Raw genomic sequence first — 14,661 nt, forward strand, 5'->3', positions numbered from 1 at the left:
AAATCTCACCACTATGGCTCGAGGAATTTCTACAGCCCTCGGTCTTCGCGCCATAACTCGATAAGCTCCCTCCACCTCCAACGGGCCCGTCGGGGCCTCCGATCCCATTAACGAGTGAAGCATCGTGCTCACATATGCCCCGACGTCCGCCCCTTCTACACCTTCGGGAAGACCAAGAATCCTTAAATTCTTCCTCCTCGCATTATTCTCCAGCACCTCCAGCCTTTCCACACACCTTTTGTGTTGTGCCTCGTGCATCTCCGTTTTCACCACCAGGCCCTGTATGTCGTCCTCATTCTCAGCAGCCTTTGCCTTCACAACCCGAAGCTCCTGTTCCTGGGTCTTTTGCTCCTCCTTTAGCCCGTCAATCACTTGTCATATTCTTCCACGCAACGCCGCAGGAACTCTTGTTGGTCAGGGCCCCATATTAAACTGCCTCCTTCCTATTTTAATCTCACTCATGCATTTCCCACACACCTCAATGCTTTCTTTTTTTAGAAAATATTTTATTGAAGCATTTGCAATTTTCACAGTTTAACACATGTAAAAAAAACTAAAAACACAATGTCCCCAACTGTTTCTATTTCCTATTTCCTAGCTCTATTTCCTAACTACCCGTACACTGAGTTCCCTGTCCTTATCTAACACTGCCATGCCTCCAGTTTTCTTCCCCTCCCCCCTCCCACCCTTACTGCTGATGTTCAATTTTCCTGAAGAAGTCGATGAACGGCTGCCATCTCCGGGCGAACCCCTGAGTTGATCCTCTCGAGGCAAACTTGATTTTTTTTCCAGGCTGAGAAACCCTGCCATATCGCTGACCCACACACCTGCCTTCGGGGGGGTCCGAGTCCCTCCATCCCAGCAAAATCCGTGCCCACAGGAAGGAGAAGGCCAGGATCAGGCATCCCTCCCCCCCCCCCCTCCTGGTAGCCCCCGGATCTTCCGATGCCCCAAATATTGCCAGTTCTGGACTCGGGGTTACCCTCCCTTCCAGGACTTCTGACATAATGTCCGCAAATCCCTGCCAGAATCCCCTCAATTTCGAACATGCCCAAAACATATGTACATGGTTCACCGGGCTACCCCCACACTGCCCACATCTGTCCTCCACCTCCTCAAAGAAGCTGCTCATCCGGGCTACCATCATGTGGGCCCTGTGGACCACTTTGAACTGGATCAGGCTCAGTCTGGCACAGGACGAGGATGAATTGACTCTCTTCAAGGCTTTTTCCCACTTTTCCATTTCCAGCTCTCTTCCTAGCTCCTCGTCCCACTTCCGCTTCACCTCCCTCATCGGGGCCCCCTCCCACTCCATCAACTCCTTGTATATCTCTGAAATCCTCCCCTCTCCAACCCCAGTTTTTGACATCACCTTATCCTGTAGTCCCCTCGGGGGGAGGCGAGGGAAGACTTTGCCTCCGGACAAAGTCCCGGACCTGAAGGTATCGAAACCCATTCCCGCCCGGTAGCTCATATTCCTCCTCTAGTGCCTTCAAGGTCAGAAAGCCCTCCTGGATAAATAAATCCCCAAATCTCTTGCTCTCTGCCAGCTGCCACCTCCTGAAGCCCCCATCCAGCCTCCCCGGGACAAACCGGTGGTTGTTACAAATCGGAAACCCCACTCCAATCCCATGTGCTGCCTCCATTGCCCTCACACCCTTAGGGCTGTCACCACCACAGGGCTTGTAGAGTATCGAGCCGGCGAAAACAGCAGGGATGCCGTTAGTAAAGCCTCCGAACTCGTATCCTTGCAGGATGCCGCTTCCACTCGCTTCCAGGTAGACCTCTCCCCCCTACCCACTTCCTGACCATCGATATGTTGGCCGCCCAGTAATAATTAATAATTAATAAAGCTCGGGAGGGCCAGGCCCCCCTCTCCGCGACCCGCTCCTGGAGTGCCCTCTTTACTCTTGGGTTTTCCCCGCCCACACAAAACTTGTAATTGCCACATTTATTTTTCTAAAAAATGCCTTTGGGACAAAAATTGGAAGCCACTGAAAAATGAAAAGCAGTCTTGGGAGGACTGTCATCTTTCCCATCTGCACCCTTCCCGCTAGCGTCAGTGTGAGCATGTCCCATCTGTGGAAATCCCTTTTCAGTTGGTCGACGGCTTTGCCCAGATTTAACTTGTGGAGCTGTCCCCACTCTTTCGCCACTTGAATCTCTAAATATCTAAAACTCCCCACCACCACTTTAAAAGGTAACTCCCTCAGTCTCCTTTCCTACCCCCGCGCCTCGATCACAAACATCTCGCTCTTTCCCATATTCAGCTTGTAGCCTTAAAATCACCTAAATTCTCCCAGTACCTCCACCGGGTCTGTAACATAAAGCAGCAAGTCATCCGCATAGAGAGAAATCCTGTGCTCCACCCCCCCACCCCCCCCTCACTATCCCCCACCACGCACTCGATGCTCTAAGGGCCATTGCTAAAGGCTCTATGGCCAGGGCAAACAGTAATGGGGAGAGCAGGCATCCCTGCCTTGTCCCTCTCCCGAGATTAAAATATTCTGACCGGGTTTGGTTGGTTCTCACATTTGCCAACGGGGCCTGATATAGCAGCCGGACCCAGTCCACAAATTCCTGCCCAAACCCAAACCTGCCTAAAATATCCCATAAGTATGTCCACTCCACCCAGTCTAAAGCTTTCTCCGCGTCCATGGCTACTATCACCTCAGCCCCTCGGCTGGCATCATTATAACATTGAGGAGTCGTCTAATATTGGACGTCAGGTGTCTGCCCTTCACAAATCCCGTCTGATCTCACCTATTACCTCCAGGACACAAGATCTTTGCCAGTAATTTAGCATCTACATTTAAAAGGGAAATTGGTCTCCACGATACACAGCTCTCCTGGTCCTTGTCTCGCTTCAGGATGAGAGAGATTGATGCCCGTGATAGCGTTGGGGGAAGCACTCCCAACTCCTTGGATTCATTGAAAGCCTTGACTAACAGCGGCCCAACTAGCCCCCAAAATCTTTTATAAAATTCCACTGGGAATCCGTCAGGTCCCGGGGCCTTACCCGATTGCATTGCCCCCAATCCGTCACCTCCCCGAGCCCAATTAGGCCCCCCAAGACTTCCACCATCTCCTCATCTACCTTCGGGAACTCTAGCCTCTCCAGGAATTGGTTCATTCCCTTCTCCCCGGCAGGGGGTTCCAACTCATATAAACGACTATAAAATTCACAGAACACGTCATTAACCGCCCCCGGGTCCCTCACTACTTTCCCCCTCACATCTTAATTTTCCCTATTTCTCTCTTGCCGTCTCCTGCTTCCTCAGCTGATGTGCCAACATCCTGCTCGCTTTCTGCCCATATTCATATACTGCCCCTTTTACCCTCCTCAGCTGTCCCTCTGCCTTGCCTGTGGAAAGGAGCCCAAAATCCATTTGAAGTCTCTGACGCTCCTTCATTCGGACACTCTGCATATTTCCTATCCACATACAAGCTTTCTACTGGCCTGTCCATCCCCGCCCGTTCAGCCCTCTCCCTATGGGCCTGAATTGAAATATATTCCCCTCTGATGACCGCTTCCAATGCCTCCCACACCACCCCAGCCGCGGTCTCTCCCGTGTCGTTGGTTTTTATATACCCCCGAATGGCCTCTCACTCGCTCACATATCCTTTCTTCTGCTAACAGCCCTGCATCTAGCCTCCACTGTGGGCGCTGAGAATTTCCCGTGTTCAGCTGTAGGTCTAGATAATATGGCGCAAGGTCCGATACTACGATTGCTGAATACTCTGTGTCCACCACCCCCGCTAACAATGTTTTGCCCAGTATTAGAAAATCGATCCTGGAGTACGTCTTGTGCACATGAGAATAGAATGAATATTCCTTGCTCCTTGGCCTCTCAAATCTCCATGGATCAACACCTCCCCCATGTGATCCATGAACCCCCGCAGCAATTTCGCCATTGCTGATACTTTCCCCGACCTAGAACTCGACCGGTCCATCCTCGGATTCAAGACCGTGTTAAAATCACCCCCCATAACCAACCGGTGCGAGTCGAGGTCCGGGATTTTTCACAGCATCTTCCTAACAATTTGGGGCATATATATTTACCAGCACCACTGCCATTCCCTTCAGTTTCCCACTCACCATAATAAATCTGCTCCCGGGTCTGTCTCCATTTTCCCCACCTCAAATGCCACCTTTTGTTAATCAGGATGGCCACCCCCCTAGTTTTAAAGTCCAATCTGTCATGATATGCAAACATGCAGCGAATGAACACATAGAATAGGACACGACCAATGAGCAGTCTGGACACTCAGGGGTGGTATCTCACTCTAAAAGGGATGAGGCACTCACACCCCACCTCTTTCCACAGACCAACATCTCCAGAGTGAGACAAGGAGTATCCTCAGCATCACACCCCAGCAAGTGGCTTAGAGCAAGGCTGGATCAGTTAGACTGAATTACTACATTTAGATGAGAGTTGAACTCATTGAGAACTGTGCTAATAGTTCAATAAAACACATTGAACTCACTTCAAAGTCTGAAGCATCTTTTACTCAAAACTGCATCAAGTGGCAGCTTGTGTTATTCCAAATAACATAACACAGCACAATCCTGAATGGAACACCTGTCCGACCCATCCCTTTTTCAGTCTAAATTTATCCCCCAGCTTCAAGTGTGTCTCCTGTAACATGACCACGTCCGCCTTTAACTATCTCAAGTGTGCGAACACTTGACCAGTTTGAATGGCTTGTTCAGGCCACGAACATTCCACGCAACCAGTCTCGTCGGAGAGGGGGGGGGGGGCTCTCGTCCCCCTCCCCTGCCAATCAGCCATGACCTTTCCTAGGCCAGCCCTTAGCCCATGGTCCGCACCTCCCAAGATCCGCCCCTTGGCAGCAACCACCATCTAGTCCCCATCTCCAGCCTCCTGGAAGTCCCCTAATCGTCAGCAGTACCCCCCACCCCCTTCCCCATCCCCTCACCCCACCCCGGCACTTTTCAGCTCACCCCCCACTTCGCTTCCGTGAGCCAGCCTTACCAGCTAGCCTAGCAGCTCCACTCCTGATGCCTAAAAGTCTACCAGCTGCTGGATCTTTGCCCCCCAACTCTCAACATAAGTTTTCAAAACAATAGGACCAAACACAGAAAGCAAACAAACCATCCACTTAAGGTCGAGGCTCACCGGCCCACCCCTCCCCCTTTACAACATCTCATCAATCCCATCACCTTCAAACAGAGCACCAAACAATGGAAGTGAAACCAAACAGGATAAATGGAGAGACAGAAAAAATTATGCATGCAAAAACTCACAGATGTCTTTCCTTCCTAGAACATCTCAATTTGAAAACTTTTCTTCACCCCCTCCATTTTGTTTTTCCCTTTTTTTCTTTTTTACAAACACAGAAAAAAGGAAGAAACTGTACCTTAGTACAGACACTGAAAGGTCAGAGTTACAAAGTTAGATAACTCAGATAAATCCTTCTCTTCCCGGTCATCGCAACTCAAGTTACAGTGCACCACAGAACTTTTTAATTTAATTCACTACCGACCAGTTTTCTCTCTTTTTTTTAAAGTCCTTATGGGTCCCCCAGGTTGTTGTCTTTCATAAAGATCGCCACTTCTTCCGGCGAGCCAAAATATCATTCCCGGTTGTAGGTTACCCAAAGACGGGCCGGGTAGAGCAGTCCAAATTTTATTCCCTTCCCATACAGGGCCGCTTTAACTTTATTAAAACTCACCCTCCTCTTAGCAAGTTCTGCTCCCAAGTCTTGGTAAACCCAGATCTAGGCTTCTTACCATATGAACCATTTTGTCTGCCTAGCCCATCTCATGACGCGTTCCTTGTCCAGGAATCGATGCAGCCTCAAACTATCGCCCTCGGGGGCTCACGACCCTGGGGCTTGCGCGCAAGTGGGAACGATTCTCCAGGTCTTCCACCTTTTCCAGCAGCCGCTTTTGCCGATCCTATAAAATGCCAATGTGCAGTGCCATCCCATGGACGGCTCCTCTTGTTCCGTCGTCTGCTCCTGTAGCTTGGATTGACTGTCCCTGGGCCGTCACTGTCACCTCCATCCGGTCGACAGCCTCCTTAATCGAGGCTACCACCTTGGTCAGGTCCTCTGCACACTCCTGACGGTGCCGGGTGAACTTCTAATCCAGGTATATAACCAACCGATCCATCAACCATTGAGCCGACGGGGCCGGATCTCGCTTCTCTGCCATTGCAGCCACCAAGCTCAGATCCACACTTCCAACCAACTTTTCATTCCTTCTTTTGCGATTACATTTTGAGCGTAATTCCATAGGATTGGAGTTGCCCTCTTCTCCTCTCACTTTTATCCACTTACGTTAGATAAAATCGCTATCTCTGGATTTGGCACCACCCGCGTGCCTAAGATCTTGGACATTACCTTAGCAAATCCCGGCCAGAATCCCTTAAAAGCCGGGCATGCCCAGAACATATGGACATGATCTGCAGGGCTTCCCTCACACCTCACACATTTATCCTCAACCCCAAAGAGCTTGCTCATCCTGGTTGCCGTCATGTGTGCCTGGTGGATCACCTTAAACTGGATTAAGCTAAGCCTGGCACATGATGAGGAGGAATTAACCCTGTTTCGTCTGCCCACAGGCCTGCATCCAGCTCCCCACCTAGCTCCTCCTCCCATTTGCCCTTAAGCTCCTCCACTGGGGCTTCCTCCGCCTCCTGAAGTTCCCGGTAAATGTCTGAAACCTTCCCCTCCCCTACCCAGGTGCTGGAGACCACCCTATCTTGTATCCTGCGTGGGGGTAGCAGCAGAAATGATACCACCTGCTTTTACAGAAAGGCGCGTACCTGAAGGTATCTGAAAGCATTTCCAGGGGGCAAACTAAATTTCTTCTCCAGCGTTTTCAGGCTGGGGTAGGTCCCGTCTATGAACAGGTCCCCCATCCTTTTAATGCCTGCCCTATGCCAGCCTTGAAACCCTCCGTCTATTCTGCCCAGGACAAATCTGTCATTGTTGCGTATCGGGGTCCAGACTGAGGCTCCCTCCACCCCCCCTGTGCCTTCTCCACTGACCCCAGATCTTTAATGCCGCCACCACCACCGGACTAGAGGAGTAGCGGGCCGGGGAGAATGGCAGTGGTGCTGTTGCAAGTGCCCCTAGGCTGGTACCTTTACATGAGGCCGCCTCTAACCGCTCCCACGTCGACCCCTCCCCCAATACCCATTTCCTAATCATGGCTATGTTAGCCGCCCAATAGTAGCTGCAAAGGTTCGGCAGCGCCTTTTGAAGTCCCCCTCCATCTGCTCTACCAGCCGAGATAGATGAAGCTTGTGGAGGGCATCACACTTTCGAGCCACCCGTATCCCAAGGTACCGAAAGCTCTTCTCGACCAACTTCAGCGGAAGCTCTCCCAGTCCCTTTTCCTGCCCCTTAGCTTGGATCACGAACATCTCGCTTTTCTTCTCGTTTAGTTTGTACCCCGAGAAATTGCCAAAGTCCCTCAGAATCTGCAAGACCTCCCCCATCCCCTCTAGTGGGTCTGAAATATACACGAGCAGATCATCGATGTCCCCCCCCCGAACCAACCCCCGCTAGTTCTTTGAAGTCCGCAGCGCTATAGCCAGCGGCTCTATTGCAAGGGCGAATAATAACAGGGAGAGGCGGCACCCCTGCCTTGTCCCCCGGTGGAGCCTAACGTATTCCGACCTCACCCTGTTGGTGCATACACTTGCCACTGGGGCCTGGTAGAGTAGCTGGACCCAACCTATGAACCCGTCACCGAATCCAATCCTTCCTAGCACTTCCCACAGGTACTCCCATTCCACCCGGCTAAAGGCTTTCTCCGCGTCCATTGCCGCCACCACTTCTGCCTCCCCTCCCTCTGATGGCATCATGATGATGTTTAGGAGCCTCCGTATGTCAATTGCCTGCCCTTGACGAAGCCTGTCTGATCCTCCCCTATCACCCCAGGGACACAGTCCTCAATCCTAGCATCTAAGATCTTGGCCAGCAGTTTGGCGTCTACATTCAGAAGCAATATCGGTCTATAAGATCCACACTGTAGCGGATCTTTCTCTCATCTGAGGATGAGTGAAATCAAAGCCTGTGACATTGTTGGGGGGAGGGTCCCTCTCTCTTTGGCCTCATTGAAGGTCCTTAGCAGGAGTGGGCAGTTCCGAAAATTTCGTGTAGAATTCTACAGGGTAGCCATCCAGCCCCGGGGCTTTGCCCGACTACATGTCCCCTAAACTCCATCTCCTCCAGCTCTATCGGGGCCCCCAGTCCCTCCACCAGATTCTCTTCCACCTTTGGGAACCTCAGTTGGTCCATGAATTGCCTCATGAAGTGCTACCGCCTTCCCAGTGGTCAGCAGGTAAAATTTCGCCTGCAGCCTCCGGCGCTCTTTCAGTAGAATCCAGTGCGCCTCTTGGCCGGTCTCCGCGGAGCTCCTGTCTACTCTGAGTATCTCCCCGACTAGCCTCTCTCCCTCCGCTCTTTCTTTCTTCTCTCTATGAGATTTGATAGAGATCAACTCCCCTCTGATAGCTGCCTTCAGGGCCTCCCACACCGTGGACACCGTTACCTCCCCCGTATCATTAATTTCCAGGTAATTCTTGATGTTCCTCCTTATCCGCCCACAAACCTCGTCGTCTGCCAGCAGCCCCACATCTAGCCTCCATAGTGGGGGCTCACTTCTCTCTCCCCCAAGACGCAAATCCACCCAGTGTGGAGCATGATCGGAGACTGCAATGGCCGAGTATTCTGTCCCCTCCACCCTGGGGATCACAAAGAAATCTATACGGGAGTAGACTTTATGGACATGGGAACAGAAAGAGAACTCCTTCACCCTCGGTTGGGCGAATCTCCACGGGTCTACGCCTCCCACCTGTTCCATGAATTCCCTCCGTTCTTTAGCCACCGCTGGTCGCTTCCCTGACCTGGGGTTTGACCGGTCCAGTACAGGGTCTATAACTGTATTGAAGTCACCCCCCATAATCAGATTGTGTGAGTCTAAGTCTGGAATTTTACCCAGCGTGCGTCTCATAAATACCTCGTCGTCCCAGTTCGGGGCATAAACGTTCACTAGCACCACCCGGGTCCCCTGAAGTTTCCCACTCACCATTATGTATCTGACCCCTTTGTCAGGCACAATACTCCCTGCCTCAAAAGCCACCCGTTTGCTGACCAGGATTGCTACTCCTCTGGTCTTTGAATCCAGCCCCGAATGGAACACCTGGCCCACCCACCCTTTTCTCAATGTTGTTTGGTCCACACGTTTTAGGTGCGTCTCCTGTAGCATGGCTACGTCTGCCTTTAGCCTCTTTAAGTGCTAGAACACGCAGGCTCTCTTGACCGGCCCATTCAGGCTCCGCACATTCCACGTAATCAGCCTGGATGGGGGGCTAGCCCCCCCCCCCCCCCCCCCCCACCCTCTCCCCTGCTGATTAGCCATCTCCCTTTTTCGGCAAGCCACGAGCCCGCGTCCCCCGCTTACTCGAGCCCTCCCATTGGAGCCCCCCCCCCCCCGACTCTCCCTCTGTTCCCCCGAGTTGGCACCTTTTCTGTCAGCCAAGCAGCATCCCCCCCCCCCCCCTCCCCCCAGCAACCCCGTGATCCTAAACCCCCAAGGCAAGCACCCGCTTGACACTGGCTCTCCCCCCATTACACTTCCGTGAGTCAGCTGACCCATGCTGACCCCGGCCGCTCACGCCTCTGTCTCCGATTACTTAGATGCCTCATTTTGCGGGCCCCTCCCTCACTACAGAAAGTCCAACTTATCAGGTTCAACGGCCCCCAAAGAACATTTTCCGCCCCCTCCCCCCAGCAAAACAAACAGCCAATCCGAGGCGCAAACCTGTCCCCATCAAAGACACGGCCCTAGCTGCCAGGAGAGCAGCCCCACGTGTAGGGCCCCCCTCCTCCTTCTGCGGCCGAGTTCTACAAAAGCCAAAAACATGGCCGAAGAAACAGGGAACAAACAAAAATAAGAGGATACAACATAATGTCGCTGCCTCCGACTACTCGGCAATTACTGTGACAGTTGAGGAGTATTCTATCTAAGATCTTCCTGAGTAGTCGAGGTTGTAAGCTACCAGACAAGGTCTTGTGAATATCTAAAGTAAGACTCGCTATATGGGAGTTCTAATTATAGTATACACAATGTGCCTTGCGTTCACTACCTTCAGTGTACAGGATAGACTGTAACTTAGATTGCTATCTTTTCCTTTACTTCAACTAAATATTTCGAATTCTTGAGAGCCAGGCATGGGTAAGTGAACCTTCCGATAGCCTCAAAGGGTGAGAATATGATGAGTCTTCATTAAATGGCACTCTTATTTATTAAAATAGACACGGATCTGCATGGTAAAATATACACGTAATTTATTTAAAGAAAAAAGGGTAATACAAGTGTTTTGATAAATGATACAGTTTGACAATTACAGGATATGTGATGAGTTAGCCTGTGAACTCCTTAACTACATAATTGCTTAAGCTATATACAGTTCATACTTACAACGACTAGCAGTCTCGGAGTTCGACACTCAATCAAGAGCAGAACTCTACGAGTCGAGATAACAGCTTACTCAAATAAACACCCAGTAATATCCTAAACAGCTCTCCAAGCGAAACTCCAACTTTCGCAGCCTTTGCTTAAATATTTATATCCTTTTCTTAGGGAGTTTGACTCCCCAGTTATTTTGAGACAAAGAACAGTTTCTCTTTTGGTCGGCAAGACCTTGGTTTCTAAGGAGGTCCAGCAAGGCACCTGTTTTAAAGATACGAGGCTATCCGGTAGCTATCTCCAGAAAATCACCAGCCTCCCTTCTTGGCAAGGTCTTTTTCCAAGCAGTAGCCCCATAGTGGCAAGGCCCTCTACAAGTGATATCCTAAGTTGGCAGAGCTTATTTCCAGACAAGGCGACAAGACTTAATGGGTTCACTGCATCTGGACTCTTACAAAGATAATGTCTGTAATACATATTAAAAACATTATTGCGATAAGTAATGGTTTACCGATAATGGACTTCATCAGTTTTTAATATAGGGTTAAATACATAGAATAGAATAGAATCATAGAAGTTTACAGCATGGAAACAGGCCCTTCGGCCCAACCAGTCCACGCCGCCCAGTTTTTACCATTAAGCTAGTCCCAGTTGCCCGCACTTGGCCCATAACCCTCTATACCCATCTTACCCATAGAACATAGAACAATACAGCGCAGTACAGGCCCTTCGGCCCACGATGTTGCACCGAAACAAAAGCCATCTAACCTACACTATGCCATTATCATCCATATGTTTATCCACTAAACTTTTAAATGCCCTCAATGTTGGCGAGTTCACTACTGTAGCAGGTAGGGCATTCCACGGCCTCACTACTCTTTGCGTAAAGAACCTACCTCTGACCTCTGTCCTATATCTATTACCCCTCAGTTTAAAGTTATGTCCCCTCGTGCCAGCCATATCCATCCGCGGGAGAAGGCTCTCACTGTCCACCCTATCCAACCCCCTGATCATTTTGTATGCAAGTGTAACTATCTAAATGTTTTTTAAAAGACACAATTGTACCCGCCTCTACTACTACCTCTGGCAGCCCATTCCAGACACTCACTACCCTCTGAGTGAAGAAATTGCCCCTCTGGGCCCTTCTGAATCTCTCCCCTCTCACCTTAAACCTATGCCCTCTAGTTTTAGACTCCCCTACCTTTGGGAAAAGATGTTGACTATCTACCTTATCTATGCCCCTCATTATTTTATAGACCTCTATAAGATCACCCCTAAGCCTCCTACGCTCCAAGGAAAAAAGTCCCAGTCTATCCAGCCTCTCCTTATAACTCAAACCATCAAGTCCCGGCAACATCCTAGTACATCTTTTCTGCACTCTTTCCAGTTTAATAATATCCTTCCTATAATAGGGTGACCAGAACTGCACACAGTATTCCAAGTGTGGCCGTACCAATGTCTTGTACAACTTCAACAAGACGTCCCAACTCCTGTATTCAATGTTCTGACCAATGAAACCAAGCATGCCGAATGCCTTCTTCACCACCCTGTCCACCTGCGACTCCACCTTCAAGGAGCTATGAACCTGTACTCCTAGATCTCTTTGTTCTATAACTCTCCCCAACGCCATACCATTAACTGAGTAGGTCCTGGCCTGATTCGATCTGCCAAAATGCATCACCTCACATTTATCTAAATTAAACTCCATCTGCCATTCGTCGGCCCACTGGCCTAATTGATCAAGATCCCGTTGCAATCCTAGATAACCTTCTTCACTATCCACTGTGCCACCAATCTTGGTGTCATCTGCAAACTTACTAACCATGCCTCCTAAATTCTCATCCAAATCATTAATATAAATCACAAATAACAGTGGACCCAGCACCGATCCCTGAGGCACACCACTGATTTAATATAGCATCAGCTCTGATCAGTTTTTAATATAAAGTGAATATATGATTTAATATAAAATCAGTTCTGATCAGCCTTTAATATAGGTGGATACCGCCACATTACCATCCCCAACAGAGTAACGTCCCAGTGTGGCTGTCCTTTAGTTCGAGTCCAACTTTTCTTGCTTAATGAAATTCCACGCCTCATCCGGTGTATCAAAGTAATGGTGGTGATCTTGATACATGACCCACAGCCTCGCCGGGTGCAGCAGCCCGAACTTCACCCCTTTGCTGTGGAGAGCCACCTTAGCCCGGTTGAATCCAGCGCGCCTCTTGGCCAGTTCTGCTCCCAGGTCTTGGTAGATGCGGATTACGTTGTTCTCCAACCTGCTGCTCCACTCCTTTTTAGCCCATCGCAGGACTCGTTCCTTATCTGAGAAGCGGCGGAACCATGGCCCTCGGTGGTTCATTCGTTTTGGGCTTCCTTGCAAGGACTCTGTGTGCCCCATCCAGTTCCAGGGGCCGAGGGAATGCTTCTGGCCCCATCAGGGACCCCAATAATGTGGTCACGAATGCGTCCGCGTCCGACCTCTCCGCAACCTCAGGCAGGCCCAGAATGCGCAGGTTCTGCTTCCTAAACCTGTTTTCAAGGTCTTCCAGCCTCTCCTGCCACCTCTTGTGTAGGGCGTAGTGTGCCTCCACCCTGACGACCAGGCCCAGTATCTCGGCTTCGTTATCTGAGACCTTTTTCTCAATCTCCTTGATCGCCTTCTCCTGCATTTTCTGGGTCTCAACCATTTTCTCCATAGAGGCCTTTATTGGGGCCAGCATCTCCGTTTTCAGGTCAGTAAAGCAGCTACTAAGAAACTCCTGCTGTTCCTGCGACCACTGGGCCCACGCTGCCTGATCCAAGCCGGCTGTCATCTTCTCATCCCGTGCCAGTTCCTGCCGCTTCTCGCTGGTCGTTTCTGCTCCTGGTCCCCTCCATAAACTGCTGTGGGAGCCTTCTAGCGCCATTTGCCTGCCGGTTTGCATCGAAAAGGGGCCGTCAAAGCTCCTTGAAAGGGCCCATTAGTCGGTTAGCAGCGGGAGCTGCCGAAAACGTGACTACCCGCACATGGCCGCCACCGGAAGTCCTTCTGGAAACATATTTGTTCTGAACCCTCTCCACCGACTTCGCTGACTGCTGTTCTGACACTGATTTACCTTTAAGTAGCTGTTTCAATCCACTTATGTGAAATCACATGTAAGCTTAGTGAAATTGGCCTTGCCCAATTTAAATAGTTTAGTATTAGACTCTCTTTGTCATTTATCATAACTGCACTCAATCTATCTGAATTATGATTAATACTTTTCTTAAAGTGTAGATATTCTTGTACTGTGTAGGAAATGCAGTAACCAATCTGCACACAGCATGGTGGCACAGTGGTTAGCACCACAGTGCCTCACAGCGCCAGGGACCCGGGTTCGATTTCAACCTTGGATGACTGTCTGTGTCGAGTTTGCACATAATAATAATAATCATTTATTGTCACAAGTATGAAGCTACTGTGAAAAGCCTCTAGTCGCCACATTCCGGTGCCTGTTGAGGTAAGCTGGTACAGTGATTGAACCAGCGCCAATGGCCTTGTTCTGCATTACAAACCAGCTGTCTAGCCCACTGAGCTAAACCGTGCCTGCGTGGGTTTCCTCCGGGTGCTCCGGTTTCCTCCCACAGTCCAAAGATGTGCAGGTTAGGTGTATTGGCCAAGATAAATTTCCCTTTAGCGTCCAAAGATGTGCAGGTTAGGTGAATTGGCCATGATAAATTTTTCTTTAGTAGGAGGCACAGTGGGGCGCCGGATTCAATCCAGGTTCGATCCCGGCCCCGGGTCACTGTCCATGTGGAGTTTGCACATTCTCCTCATGTCTGCGTGGGTCTCACCCCCACAAAAAAAGATGTGCAGGGTAGATGGATTGGCCACGCTAAATTGTGAATTGGGAAAAAAAGAATTGGGTATTCTAAATTTATTTTTTAAATAAATAAATTCCCCTTTGTTGTCCAACGGTGTGCGGGTTTGGTGGATTGGCCACGCTAAATTTCCCTTTAGTGTCCAAAGATGTGCAGATTAGGTGGATTGGCCATGCTAAATTGACCCTTAGTGTCCAAAAGATAAGGCAGCGGAGTGGGCCTGGGAAAGTGCTCTTTCAGAGGGTCGGTGCACACTGGATGGGCTGAATGGCCTCCTTCTGCACTGTAGGGATTCTATGTTCCCTGAGACAGTAATGTGATAAATGATCATTTCATCTGTTTTAGATGCTGTTGGTTAGGGGTAATAT

The 14,661-nt window shown here is 50.1% G+C and overlaps 1 protein-coding gene across 1 annotated transcript in view; it reads left to right on the plus strand.

The window, feature by feature from the left end:
- Positions 1-14,661, plus strand: part of LOC140385324 (collagen alpha-1(XV) chain-like) — a 531,657-nt gene that overhangs the window by 515,045 nt on the left and 1,951 nt on the right.

This window comes from Scyliorhinus torazame, chromosome 11 (genome assembly GCF_047496885.1).
Source record: "Scyliorhinus torazame isolate Kashiwa2021f chromosome 11, sScyTor2.1, whole genome shotgun sequence".
Lineage (NCBI taxonomy): Eukaryota > Metazoa > Chordata > Chondrichthyes > Carcharhiniformes > Scyliorhinidae > Scyliorhinus > Scyliorhinus torazame.